Source organism: Paralichthys olivaceus, chromosome 17, assembly GCF_024713975.1.
Source record: "Paralichthys olivaceus isolate ysfri-2021 chromosome 17, ASM2471397v2, whole genome shotgun sequence".
NCBI lineage: Eukaryota > Metazoa > Chordata > Actinopteri > Pleuronectiformes > Paralichthyidae > Paralichthys > Paralichthys olivaceus.
The window spans coordinates 8,846,756-8,860,667 of record NC_091109.1 but is presented as its reverse complement, the minus strand read 5'-3'; the positions used below and the strand labels follow the sequence as shown (position 1 = coordinate 8,860,667).

Genomic DNA, 13,912 nt, shown 5'->3' with positions numbered 1-13,912 from the left:
TCATCTTTAAGGATTTACACACACAAATCTGCAAGATGGATGAAAAGTTCTTTAATTAAAAGGGGAGGTAGTTTGTCTGTAATAAAAACGTAATAACATATATACAATGTTTACATAAAACTAATCGAGGGGGATAACAGGGAAAGCAGTGAGGAGCTGGACAGTGTCCTGAGAAGAGGCAGAGGGAGCTGGACTTGAGAAATGGGACGCGGCCGGTGGAGCTTTCACGGTCTCACCTGAGTGACTGCAGGTATTGAACTTTGACCTCGGCGTGGACACTTTGACTTTGACTGTCGCGCAGCTGCTGCGGGCTCAGCGCCGCATATTCGGAACGCGTGGTCCCGTCGGTGTGAATACCTCAGTGTCACTGAACCGGTTCGAGGAGGATGTCAACAAGTGACGCAGGAGAGCTGCGGCTCAGAGCTGCTCCGCCTGCGCACAGGACCGCACGGACCCTGCGGACAAGGTAAGACACGCGTCTGTTCTCACGCTATTTCTCCAAACACTCGTTCTCCATGCTGCTTTAGATTGTTTACCTGCTTGTTGGATGTTGTCGAGATGTTTTAATACTCACCGGAGACTTTTTGGCCGCTGTGTGATGCGTCCGTGTGAGCGGAGAGAGACACCCAAGCCGAACTCCGTTGACAAATATGCACATTCAGTGTTTCAGCTCTCGCCTGGAAGCAAATCCAAGTCTCACAGCCAAATGAAAAGATATCGCGATTCAAAGCTTCATTTCGGTCGTTTCGGCGTGAATATATCACAGTTTTGCACTTTTTATATTTGCTGGAGACTTTTTAGAAACCAACGCCGAATTCCGTTGACAAATCTGTATATTGAGTGTTTCAGTGCTAGTCTGGAAACCAAATTCACGTTAAACAGCTTAAACAAATAGACGTCGCGATTTATGATTTCATGTGGGGGATTTCGGTGGGGAATTACTGCAGCCATATTCACATTTTCCTCGTAGATCAGCCTCAGGACAGTGACCATACTTTGACAGCAGCAGGAGTAAGAAGTATGGTTTTACTTCCACGTGTTTCATCTCGTTGTTTTTATACCTTCCAATGTCGTGATGATGAAAGTTACGCACACATATCCATTTAAACTCCATAGAAGTGTTAGTTTTTGAAACAAAGTTTGGTGGAGAGGTGCTTTTCCCTTGCTAAATAAAATGTGACGTGTGTGGAATGTGGAGCATACCAGGGCCTGTTGGACTCTTCACTATCCCAAACTATTATAACCAGTAAAATGAGTTTAACTAGTAGTTTGGTGTATTTCAGCCTCAGTGATTAACATGGCTCACATACGTGCACACTCAGGCCTGCAGGTTGGCCTGTCACCACCGTGTTGAAGCTGTAGCTGCATGCCCACAGCTCTGTTTATTATAGTGTATCAATCCATTGGCTGCATGATAAACAGCCATGCTGGAAGTGTGACAGCCGCTGAAGGTGTGGCGGCAAACAGAACAAGTCTCACTCTGTCCTGACCATCTGCTCTTACCACTGCAAAGTCATTAACTTAACTAACTGGATGAGTCTCCAAAAAAAGCAGTTTTGGGTGTAGATCATTAGTTGGAACATGACATGTGTTTGTCAGTGCTGAGCACACACCCACACTTGGGGTTCAGCCTGGATCTTTTGTTATGTAAGTGTTAGCTGGCAGATCTGGACGCACACACCCACAGCCCAGGATGACCTGCACTGGAGAACACACCGACATACTTGCATGAGACACACACCACAATGCAAAAATAACAGTTAGTCATCTGCCCACGATGCATCAAAACAAGCGGTTCACACAGCGCAGGCACGTTTCACGGCTGCAGCACAGATGGAATGCTTTACACGTCAGGTCATAGGTCATCAAAGTACTTTGACAACAACCACACCAAAGATTAATAAGTGAGTGTTTAAAGAGAAAGCGAGCAGAGGAACACAATAGCTTTTTGACTGGTGCAGAGAAAGACACAGTCAGATCTGGTCATCGGGTACACACAGACAAATCCATGATGTCATTCAGTGAGCACATCCCTGCATGCTGCTGCTGACGTCCACCTGACAAATCCCACAGGTGTTTCTACAGAAACTAAAATGTACCACGAAAGATTATGTATATCTCATTTAATTTAAAAAGATGTAAAAGTTATTATTTTGTGGAAAAAAAGATGGAGCAGATTAATCGATTGGACAATCAACAAAAATATTTTGCAATCATTCTGGTATTCCTATAAATATTTTTTATCAATCAAAAAATGTATTCAAGCACAAACACCAAGAGCTTACTGGTTCCAACTTTTCAGATTTTTATATTTCTGGTTTTTGCCACCCTCTGTGCTGATGATTGAATATCTATAAAGATAATAAAATAAATAAAACAAGCCTTAGTCAACTCTAAGAAATTGTGATTGTGATGACTTGATCTTCTGGCATTTAAAAAAATTTTTATCTCCCAAACAACTCATCAATTAATGTATAAAATAATCCAAAGATTATTTCATTATGACAGTAATCCTTAGATGCAGCCACAAAATATGTAGACATAAAAAGGAACGAAAATAAACACAAAGATAATTACATATTAATGTGATACTGATATTTACCTCCGCCACGTAGGTTATGTTTTAAATGGCATTTGTTAATCTGTCTGTTTGTCTGTCTGCCTGTCACTCAGCAGGATTACTAAAAAAATACTTTGCATAAAATCTTATAGTGGGATGAGACGTGACCCAAAGAGAAACTCATTTCATTTTGGAACAGATCCAGGAATTTTATTTACTTTCTTTAACATGACGAGATAGGATGTGAGCCTCGAGTGAGGTATGCACTCTGAGCAACTTTCTAGTTTGCAAATTGTTAGTATGTCCATTATGCAACAAGGTGACACCAGGACAAGCATCATGTCAAGTGTAACTTCCAAGAGCTGCAGCTGTAGCGGAAACTGTTTACTATCAGCAACTAGACTAAACTAACATAGTAGAAGTTCTTCATACAGAGGCTGGAAGAGGCCAGTGAATTCAGAATATTTAAAACAATTGTGATAATAGTTCCTGATTAATTAAATCTCAACTGAAGTAGATGCAAAACAAAAGAAAGAAGACTGTGTGGTTTGTAACTCTAAAGGAAAAAAGCACCAACGTTGTTCAAGTTGCTTCTCCTTGCAGCTCATTAATAGTTAATAGAATAACTTTGGGTCACGTATATTGGTACTACAACAATGACAACTTTCTCTCAGTTTTCTGGAATGAATTCTAAGATTAGTCCACAGGTTCAGGGATAATGAAAGTAATGCTTAGTTGCAGTCCTACAGTCAAAGAGCTCTATACAGTCTGGTCCACAGAGAGAGAACATGTATGGGTGCTGCACCAGCTCAAGTAACAGGCAGAGCCCTGCACTGCTCTATTAATCCCATAATTAGTTGGTTTCCACCGTCACTTCATTGACTTAAATCTTCAAACATGGTCACTGGCAGGTTTTCAGGGACTTATACAGCACAGCTATTGTACTGTTTCATCTGTTGCCTCCGGCAGAGGCAGGATTCAAAGCACTTGAGGATCCACATTGGAAGGTGTGTTGGCCTTGGCACAGAGGTAGGAGCCAAAGAACATGAAGATCTCCTCCCTTCCCCCATCACATTTCTTTTGGTTTCTCTGATCATGTCGCATCATGTCAGGCTTTTATAATAGATTTGATGAGATTATGTTCTAATAAGGTCAGGGAGTCACCCCTGAAGGGAAGGTGGATGTGGAGCTTGGTATGACGGTCCATGTTAAGGTTGAAAAATAAAAATCTAAATTAATTGTGCACATAGACTCACAAAGCAACACTGGTAACATCAAGCCTGTGTGGATCCTTAGCAGTGATTTCCTTTTGCGCAGGAAACAGTGAATTGAAAGTGACCCAGGAGTGTCTCCTGACAGAAGATTGGCCGTCATTTAATTTGCTGTATAGGATTAAGGTTGCAGGGGACTCAAGTCATACGTGTTCATATTTAGTTAGCAGCCTCATCTTTGTTCTGTGTCCTCATCGTGTTGGGCAGTCGGCTCTGTGTGGGTTTGGCGTAACCAGTAAAATGTGCATGTTTGAGTGGGTTTGTTAGTACTATCCTCTGGTTGTAAGAGAAAGCGTGGTGTGAGCAGAGTTGAATCATTATGCAACCACATCTTATCAGTCCGGCACTGCTAAAGTGATGAGAGCTACATCTGACTGATTTTCCTTTGGCTTAAGTTTTCTGCCTGTACCAGATACATTACAGCCCTCGTCCTTCAGTGCGATGCATAAAAGGATCAAACATTAATGGGACAAGAGATTGTATTTTTATTTTTTTTTTACCTTAATACACACACAAATAGAACCCATAGCATTTGAACATACAACTGCAAAGAGCCCAATGACATTTTACAACTAGTAATGTAGTTTAGAACATTGTCTTCTTTTAAATGATCTGAACCGACTAAATGATGATGATGAATCAAATTGAGACCTTGTGAAATCGGAATCGAATCAATTTGTGAAATCAGTGACGATACCCAGCCCTATGTAGTAGAATTAGCCACATCTGAAATGCCCTTCAGCAAGGCACTTCCTCCCCCAGCTGCTGCAGGGGGGCTGCACAGCAGGTACAATGGCTGGACCCAGTTAATCTTTAGCATTTTTGAATGAGTTACCACCTGAAATAATGAATTCTACCTGTGTGTTTTAGAGAACAGCAGGTTGAAACAGTTGAGAGGCTTCAGCAGGAAAATCATATAGCTGATGAAATCCAGAAAGTCCAGGACCATCACCAATTGGCCATCAGTCAGGAGGGACACAGAGGTGAAAAACACACACACTTAACATTTCTCTATATGTGAAGAATCTTTTTAGCTTTGACTATTTAAATGTGCAGCATTTAATCAGCTGTTCTGGATCTATTACAGCACAAAAATTTGGAGTGGACAGAATAAGACAACAGCGGGTCAACTTCCAGAAACCTTGTGGACAAAGATTCACCTCTTCTCTCCTCATAAAACTCTCCAGGAATCAAAACCTCGACCAATCAAAACTAAAATTCAAGTCTGAGTCCTGTCTACGCAGGTAAGCCAAGAACAGACACGGCACTATAGGTAGCTTTGTTTCAAGGGACTAACAGGGTTCTTCTTTGACATGTAGGACATTATATCACCGTGCTGTTGTGTCTGCGTGTGTTCTGACACAAAAAGTTAACAAAATGACACCTGTTTTGTGCATGAAGGCTACATGTGTGCATGTGTCTGTAGCTACATGATGTAGTTATAGACACATATGCAGACTTGTACTGATCTTTTAGTCCAGCATTATTATGAGATCATAATCGGATGGCTTCACAGACCAGCCTTCCCTCAGTGTCCAACTGAAGGTCAGCTAAGCGTTTACTAAAGCCTCCTATGCAGCATCAAATCCCATGGGTGAAACCATAGATTGTATATAAAGATGGACTACGTGTCTCCACCTCCTCCCACCTTTATGAAATGAATAATATTTTCCCTTCTTCAGCTTGAGTCTGTGCTGTAACGATTGACCAATCACAAGTCAGTCTCACTCACCGTCCATCTTTATATATAGTTCTACATTATTTGTGCTGTATTGTCATTATTCTCATTCAGTAACCGTAGCTCATTTGCTCGTTCTGCTGTTAGCGAACAGGACTGGAAGCTGTCTTTGCTCTTGTTGTCAGTCCTCCTCAAGGTGTGGTATCTTTCTACAAATCACTACTGGTCTGACCTGTCGTTAACAACATTAATTAGCCACCTGTTAGCATTAATGACTCTTGCCCTTAATTGGTAAACTGTTGCCTTCAGTAGCTGCTGTCGAGATGTGGAGTAGTGGAACATAAACCACTAACAATTTGTAAAGGGTCATCAGATCACATTTTCTTCCTTCAGGTTAAACAGTAACTGAAGCAGCTGACCCTGTCTGCATACTGCAGCATGTGGCACACTATCTGGAGGGGTCAGCTCCATGTATAAACAAGGAAGCGCCCTGAACAAAGTAACCCCCATCTGAGAGATATGTGTTTAACTCCAGATTCTAAAGATATGAAGCTTTTAGTGCCCTGCCAGGAAGTCTCATAGTGTACATTTAACTGTTAACGTGTCACAAATCATCTATTTGACAGCAGCACAAGTTAGAGGTGAATTTGGATTTGTGGAGAAACGTTGAACTCCTTCAATCAAAGCTGACATGACATAATTACTCCTTTTGACATTGAGTGTGGCTGGAAAGGTTTGTGCTTTGAACTTTCCCTTCAAAATGATTTGCATGACAATGTGTGATGCAGTGTGAGATTTCAAAAGTCAATAAGGGTCATTGATTGAGATGACTTTATTGCTTCAAGAGATGACTCACCTCTTTGTTTGCGAGCCACCTGCAGTCTGTTCATACAGTCCAACATGACCTTATATAGACTCTCTGATCGTGCATGAGCAGTGCACACATGTGATCCATGTGCTGCCCTGTACAACATTAAAGTAGATTGTAAGTGCTCTCATAAATGGTTGCGAGGTGTGACTTTAAGCACACAAGCAACAGTGAGAAAACTGTTTAGCCGGGAGGGACAAGGAATGCTGACTGTCCTGCTGTTCAGCATTACCATGGCAAATGTGAGACGCCAAAATTCCTCAAATGTTTCACACAAAAACATTACAGGAAGACTGTGACATTTTCTCACCCGTATTATTATTTCTAGAATCTTAGATGTTTTTTCTCCAACAATAACATTTTCACTTTTCCTGTTTACAACTTGCACAATTCAAAATAGCAAATTCATGATTTTACAAAGGCCTTCTTTGTAAAATCCCTTGTATAACACACCCAATAACGATAATGAAGTAAACATGTGCAGCCTTTATATGGTACAACAAATATTGGGTGTAATCAAAGCTCCATAGCCATAGTTCATACGTTATGTTTGGAAACCATAACAAGTTGTGCATACTGTAGGTCATGTCCTGTCTGTGGCAGGTGTTAATCTGTCTACTGTCCCCAGTGGTTTTAATGTCTCCTCTCTCTCCTGTTTTGCCAGTTTGACTGAACCACAGAGGGCTGAGAACGGCTGCTGTCAGGTAATTATCATCCAAATCTTTACCATTGTGTACCGAAAACACCTGAGATCGGTTATTATTTTAAGAGTTGGACAGGGTGTGTGTGCATTGTGTGTACGTCCTCTGAAACCTCTCATGTCTTTCAAAATAACCTGTTTGTCAAGGCCTGGATCTCTTAAATAGCTACACCATGGGAACAGAAGCTTTAGCAAAGCTCTGGCTACTTTGCCAGCACATAATTTAGAGCTCTAATAGCATACTTGCTGTAAAAGTCAGATAGCATGTTCACAGAATTTGAGCTTAAGGTGACATATAAGGAGTAAGTCTTTAGTAATAATTAAAATAAATGATGATCTGTATAAATTACTTTGAAATGGAAAAAATATGATGTGTAGCTTTAATTTTAATATTTCTTCATTCAATAATGAAAGTATTATTTTGTTGTTTGGTAAATTTGTATTTAGTTTACAACATCTGTTATTTAGTGTTTTTCTTTTTACAGGTGAACAGCAGAACATCAGCACCAGACACCCCTGCAGAGACAGCCAGTTACTGCCTTTTACCGACAAAACAATTTCTAGCCACAAAGGAAAAGGATGTTATCACTATTGGTTGCAATGAACTGGAGACTACAAGGCACTTGAATGTAAACAGTTTGCCAAATGGTCACTTTGGACAAAATGAATGTAATGGCTTGCACTTGCATCCATATCGGGCAGAACCAAAAAGGACTGGCACTGGATCAATAGAGGTAGAGAAGGATATAAAGAACCATACAAAGCTTGAGACTCAAAGGGATTCTGAACTATCAAAACCTGCTGTCACCATGTTGTCTTCCTCTGTGGTCACAGTTCTCGCTCCACACTGGAGTAGCCGTCTACGACGGAGCAAAAGATTTGAGGGAACTGGAAATTCAGAATCTCAGGGGAATTTACAAGATGTGACAAGCACTGTGACAAACCATACTCATCGGGAGACTCAAATCCAACATGGTCCAGTGAGGGTGTTGGCGGATGGATCACAACCCCAAGTGAGAGCCCCATTTGTGGGTAGCAGGAGGAACGTGATGGACTGGTCAACAATGAGTGATCCTGTAAGAATGGACTATGATTCTAATAAGAAAATGAATCAAACTGTCTCTTTGGATGTAACCTCTGGAAGGACAGACAACAGGAAACTAATTACAGGTGCTTTAAGCCCAATAGCTACAAATACACCACCACTATCACCTCCATCCTTTGACCCAAATGAACAAAGGAGAAATCCACAAACCGGCCATAAAGGACCACTGTCACCTATAAGCTCTAAACCAACAACCAGCAGTCTGCTTCTGTCTTTAAGACGAATCAACTCCAGTGGCAGGAGCTCTAATGCTCCCCCCACCTTCCCTGGTGAAAACCCTGCTCCAAGCGATCAAGAAGGAAACTCTTTCAATAATAATGAGCAACAGAGGTCAACGCCTGTCCGATCTCCATTGTCCATTTCTTATAGGTCAACTGAAATCAGGCCTGTCCTTTCCCCATCACCCTTCGACCACAGAGAAAGAAGTGTGTCTGAACCCCGCTTCTTTTCAACTTCACCTTTAAAAAAAGACACACCCTTCACTCAACAACCTCAAACATGTTCCAAACAGGCATTTCTGAGTAATGTGCCATCAGCAAGGCAACAGATCTGCAGGAGTTCAAACAAAAATCCAAACCTATTCCCAAAGAGCTCAGTTCCCTCGCCCAGACATTCCCCATATGATCCCTCTGCCCTCCTAAAAACCCACCCCCTCCCTAGAAGGACCACACTGACATCCACTTCCTGGTGGAAACAAGTTACCCAGGAAGGCAGTTCTCCTTTAAGCCCTGATGATACAACCAATATCAAAGACCAGCCGAACACACCCTTAGTTCCACCCTGTGATGACAGCAGCGCCTTGGCAGTGCCAACTTTAACTGACAGCAAAAGATTTAGCAGTCAAATCCCCAATAACAGAAACAACAACAGCACAGAGTCAGTTTTCAAAGGTAACATGAACCTTATTATGACACAGGGAGGAACTCACAACCTTAAACAAATAAAGGACTCACCTGAATACAAATCAGACAGACTATTCAGAAGGCAATATGCCTCCTCTTTAAATAACAGGGAACCACTGAAGCCTCTTAATTTACCAGATGTTTTGTCTAGGTCTCATATTAACAGAGCTGCAGCGCAGACAACACTGAGTCACCCTAAAGATCTCAGCAAGAGTCCTGTAAGTAATAGTTCATTTACAGCCAATGTAACTGAATTATCTCCTACTTTGATAAATCTCAAGAGCTCAGATTCACCCACTGAGAGGAGCAGCAAATACAAAAATGACCAAGTCAGCAGCACTCCCACATCTCTTCACAACAAGGACTCTGAAAAGTTAACCAAGCATTCGCTTAACCTTTCTTCCACCATCCCTCTCAACAGTCAGGCTCCTGCTTCTAAAACTACATCTGATCTCCCTCCAACCTCAAACACAAAAACTGATTCCTCCTTTTATTTCCATCCACTTCATTCTCAGACAAACATTCACACTTCAAACACTGATTCATCTTCCCAAACATCCAAATTAACTGACAAAGCCAACGTCACACCTCTTGGCTTTAAAAGAAGCTATGTCTCCATTCCCACGCATGTCCACCCTAAAGCAGTGTCTAGTCTAATTCACACTGTCAGTGCTTCCCCCCAATTAAACAACATCCCTGTATCCTCTGCATCCATCACCTCTACTACCACTGCCAGCCATCCTGCAGTCACAACTGCCCCAGGCCCATCCTTCCTTACTCCTGCCATCAAGTTATCTCCTACCACCACCACCCTCTCCCCTCTCCTAACCCCCCCTGCCACCCCAAACAACACTAGCCCAAGCTACTTAGATACATCCAACCCCAAGGAAAGTAGGACATTCTCAAGCAGCCTAGAAAGAGACAAAAAGAAACTGGGCCAAGAGGTAAAGGGAAAGAGAGTGAGACGAGTAACATGGGAGGACTCTCTGGATCACCCGTGTTCTGAGCCCACCACAGTAGAGAAACCAGATCCATCTGGTGTCTCAACAAGTCCTCTCTCACCTTGTGTTAGAGCCCCACCCATTTTCTCCTTTCTAAGATCAAGCAGTCCAACCATAAATACATCTCCTCTGTGCCCCACTACCTCCCAAACCCCTAGCATACAGATGGGGAAAGGAGGGAGGTATCGATGCCTGTCATCTGACTTTGCTGATTTAACATCCACAGAGCAAGAGATGTCGAAGAGAGGAGCTAATGAGACACTTATCTCTGACCCACTTAGACAGGAGTTAACCACAACTGGGCAAGAGAGGACACAATCAATTGAGTCTGGCAAAGTCCAGTGCCGTTCCTCTGCAGCTCTCTCCCTCCCTCCTGACTTTTCAAGTGGTTATAAGCTTCGTTATAGCTCCCCGCCTTACTCCACTCTAATGTCTAGCAGGTCAACACAGGGAGAACTCAAGACAATCAAGCCCAGATCACCCCTCTTCCAACAAGCTTCTCATTCAGTTTATACTCCACTTTCCTTACATACTGAACCTGGTTCAGGCATAGCCATACCCACATCCAAATCCCCTCTGGCACCTGTCAGCCCACCCCAGACATTTTCTTTTCCAGTGAAAAACAAAATTGCCACAAAAGAAAGTTCACATGAGGTTTCTGAAACATATCAAATCAACAATCAGAGCCAGTATAGCAATCATGATACCCAGAATGGCCAGCTATTACTTGTCAACAACAGAGTTCATATCAGCTCCCCATGTGAAAAGGCACAAATCTCAACATGTGTAACTGAAACACTAGTTTACAGCATTAAATCTAAAACAAATACAGCTACAACTTCCTCAAAGAACACCACACCTAAACCCTTGCAACATACAGAGGCCAAGTTAAGTCAACCACACAGAGGGAAGAATAAGGAAGCAACAGGTGAACCACATAGTCATTCAGGTCAGAGCTCCAGTAGTGGCAGCTCAGCAGACAGTCAGTCCCAGTGTGACGGAAGCCACAACAGAAAAACAAAGGAGAATGTGCTGGGTAAAAGCAGGTTCTTTTCAGTGGAGAGCAGCAATGAACAAAGCCCAAAGAAGAGCCGGTTTGCACTGAAGAAAAGTGTCAGCACACCAAACTCCAGTTTGTCAAGGTCAGAATCAGAGAGGTCCAACAAGACAAACAATAAAATGGACCAGGTCCTTAACAAAATAAAACAAACATTTAGCACCAGACGGTCTGATGACGATCCATCATTTCCATGGAAATGGAAGAAGGCTTCACAAACACCATCTATCAGTGGATCAAGTGACATTAGCACAGTCAGTGATATCACCTCTGACAGGACCAAAATGGTTAAGGAGAGAGAGAAGGAGGGATTCGTAATTAAGGACAGTGACCAAGGAACAGAGGGTGCAAAGAGACAGACACAAAACAGATACATTATCATACCACCCCCAGCTGCTGGTTTCACATCAGCAGGAGATCAGTTCTCCATTTGGTCAGAAAAATCTAATCAAGAAACTGACCAAGATGAGCAAAATGCTTGTGCAAGATTGTCTGACAATAAAACCCAAGTTCATCTTATGCCCCATACCCCAAAAATACATAATTTTGACAAGACAGATTATAAACCCACAATCCAGTTACCCACGTGTAGAGATCTCAGTCCTGGTAGGAGCCCTAACCCCTCTGGTAGTTATCCTACTCAGTTTAGGAAGTCCACATCCAGCTCCAGGAGCCCCTTCTCCCCCTTTCCCTCTCTCACCCCTGTCTCCCCATTTTCCTCACCTGACATAACAGATGACAATGTCTTCTACAGCCCAAAGCTACAGCGTTGCAAGTCATCCTCACCATGTGAGCCAGAAGAGGGAATCAGCCTAGGGGGTTCAAGAAGAAGCCGTGCATCCACTGGTCCTCCAAGTGCAAGTCCTGGACAGGACAGTGATCACTTTGCATCATCCTATGCAGACTTAAAGTATGGCATTGAGCCTGGGAGGTCATTTTCTGTGAGCTCAGTACTCTCCAGTCGTCCCTCAGGGCCTGGACGCATCTCCACTGGATCCAGATTCATGAGTGTGGGTGATCTCTCGGTATCATCCTTGACTTGTGGAGGTAATGACAAGGACTCAGATCAGTGGTCTTTCACACCTGATTGGACTACAGAATATGATTGCATGCCTCCAGGTGAATACAGTGGTTCACATTTCCCCAGTGAGCCTGGTAAAATGAGATCACGGTCTCTTCCTCGATCATTGACCAGGCGCTTAGGAAACTGGAGCTCTGGAGTCTCGGTTTCTCAACATGGAAATGCCACAGGCTCAAAGCAAGCTAATCGTTGGAGCCCGAACATGAACATTTGCCAGTTTGAATGGGATACAGAGGGTCCCCCAACACCCCCTCCAACACCTCCCCTGTCACCAGTGTGTAGACGGATGTCCCAACCCCCCAGCATTTCTTCCCCTACCTTTCCCAGCCCACCTGGAGCACCACTGTCAGTGGAGAGCCAGTCCTCTAGAGGGCATTTGCCCTCCAGAGGTTATGTGTCCAGCCTTAGCACCTTTGAGGAGTCTTCTGACAGCAGCTCAGACACGACAACCGATGACGAATATTACTTAGAAACAGGTGATGGTGAAGAAAAGGAGACAGAATTGTGAAAGTCGAAACAACTGCTCTCTTTCAAGTCTGTGATCCTGAACTTAATGATGGTGAATAAGGAGAAACCCCCCAAGAGAAGAAAGATGGGCTGTAATCTGTCATGTGCAATGACCTCTGCTGCTCTTTTGCTCTTTTCGTGACACAGAGGAAACATGAGGTCAGAAGAGACAGCTGGTTGCCTGCATGATTTGCTTTTCCAAAGTGGTGGTTGCTGTTGTGTTAAATAGCCAAGCATGATATTATCAGCACAGTTTGAAACATGTTTTAAAGGATGAACAGTGTACTTTAATTAGCTAGCATATGTGGAATAAAATAATAACCATTGTTCAACATTTATAGTTCTGACAGTTGCATGGCATTAGTGAGGGATGTACATCTTTTCAGCTGTTTTAACAATAAGTCTTATCTTTCTCATTTGCATTTCATCCTGCTACTTAATAGTAAGTGCTGAGGTAATGTGGATAAATATGCTATAACATATTTCAACATCTGTCTTCTGTGTTTGAAGATTGAAATGAATTGGAGTAAATGTAGTCGGCATAATGCAGATACAGTTAATTTTTGTGGTTTAAAAAAAACTTTAATCTGGGATGAAATACAATTTTGTTAATAACATTTGTGCTCTACCCAGCGCTTGCTCTTATTTGCACAGTAACAATCTAAAGTCTTAATATATCTATTTTGTTAATAAATGTAATATTTCCAACAGTATTTGTGGTAGTTTTATTACACTCTTGCTGTTGTGTGGTGTCAAATGATCCAGGCTCAACCAGTATGATTTCTCATTGTGTCATTTTATTGCAGTGTTAAGTGTTAAATTAAGTGAAAGGGAATGTCGGGTATTGGCACGATCAAAGATTCAGTTCTGCGGGTCACATTCCAGTCTGCAGGGAGTTTTTCAAAGACCAGTAATAATAACAATGCTATCTACTTTAAATATGGTGGGGCTGTTCACATTCTTCAAGTGGGTGGTTCCTTTTGTTCCTAGCTGTGGCAACACAAACTGTTTTGGTGATGGTTCGACAAAACATCCATTAGAGTGCGTGCGAAATCGTTACTTCGCCTGGGTGTTTGCTGGCAGAGTACTTTGTGTACTCAACTTTCTCTTCTATGCATAGTCTTCCCAGGGAGACATTCACATTGACACAGTACATATATTATTAGCCATGATGTCATGTGG

General features: G+C 42.5%; 1 long non-coding RNA gene across 1 annotated transcript; it reads left to right on the top strand.

The window, feature by feature from the left end:
- Nucleotides 1–319: 319 nt before the first annotated feature.
- Nucleotides 320–13,443, top strand: LOC109629901 (uncharacterized). Its single transcript, XR_011238985.1, has 5 exons — nucleotides 320–466; nucleotides 4,702–4,814; nucleotides 4,919–5,075; nucleotides 7,042–7,081; nucleotides 7,563–13,443. It is a non-coding gene; the product is annotated as an uncharacterized lncRNA (long non-coding RNA).
- Nucleotides 13,444–13,912: the final 469 nt, after the last annotated feature.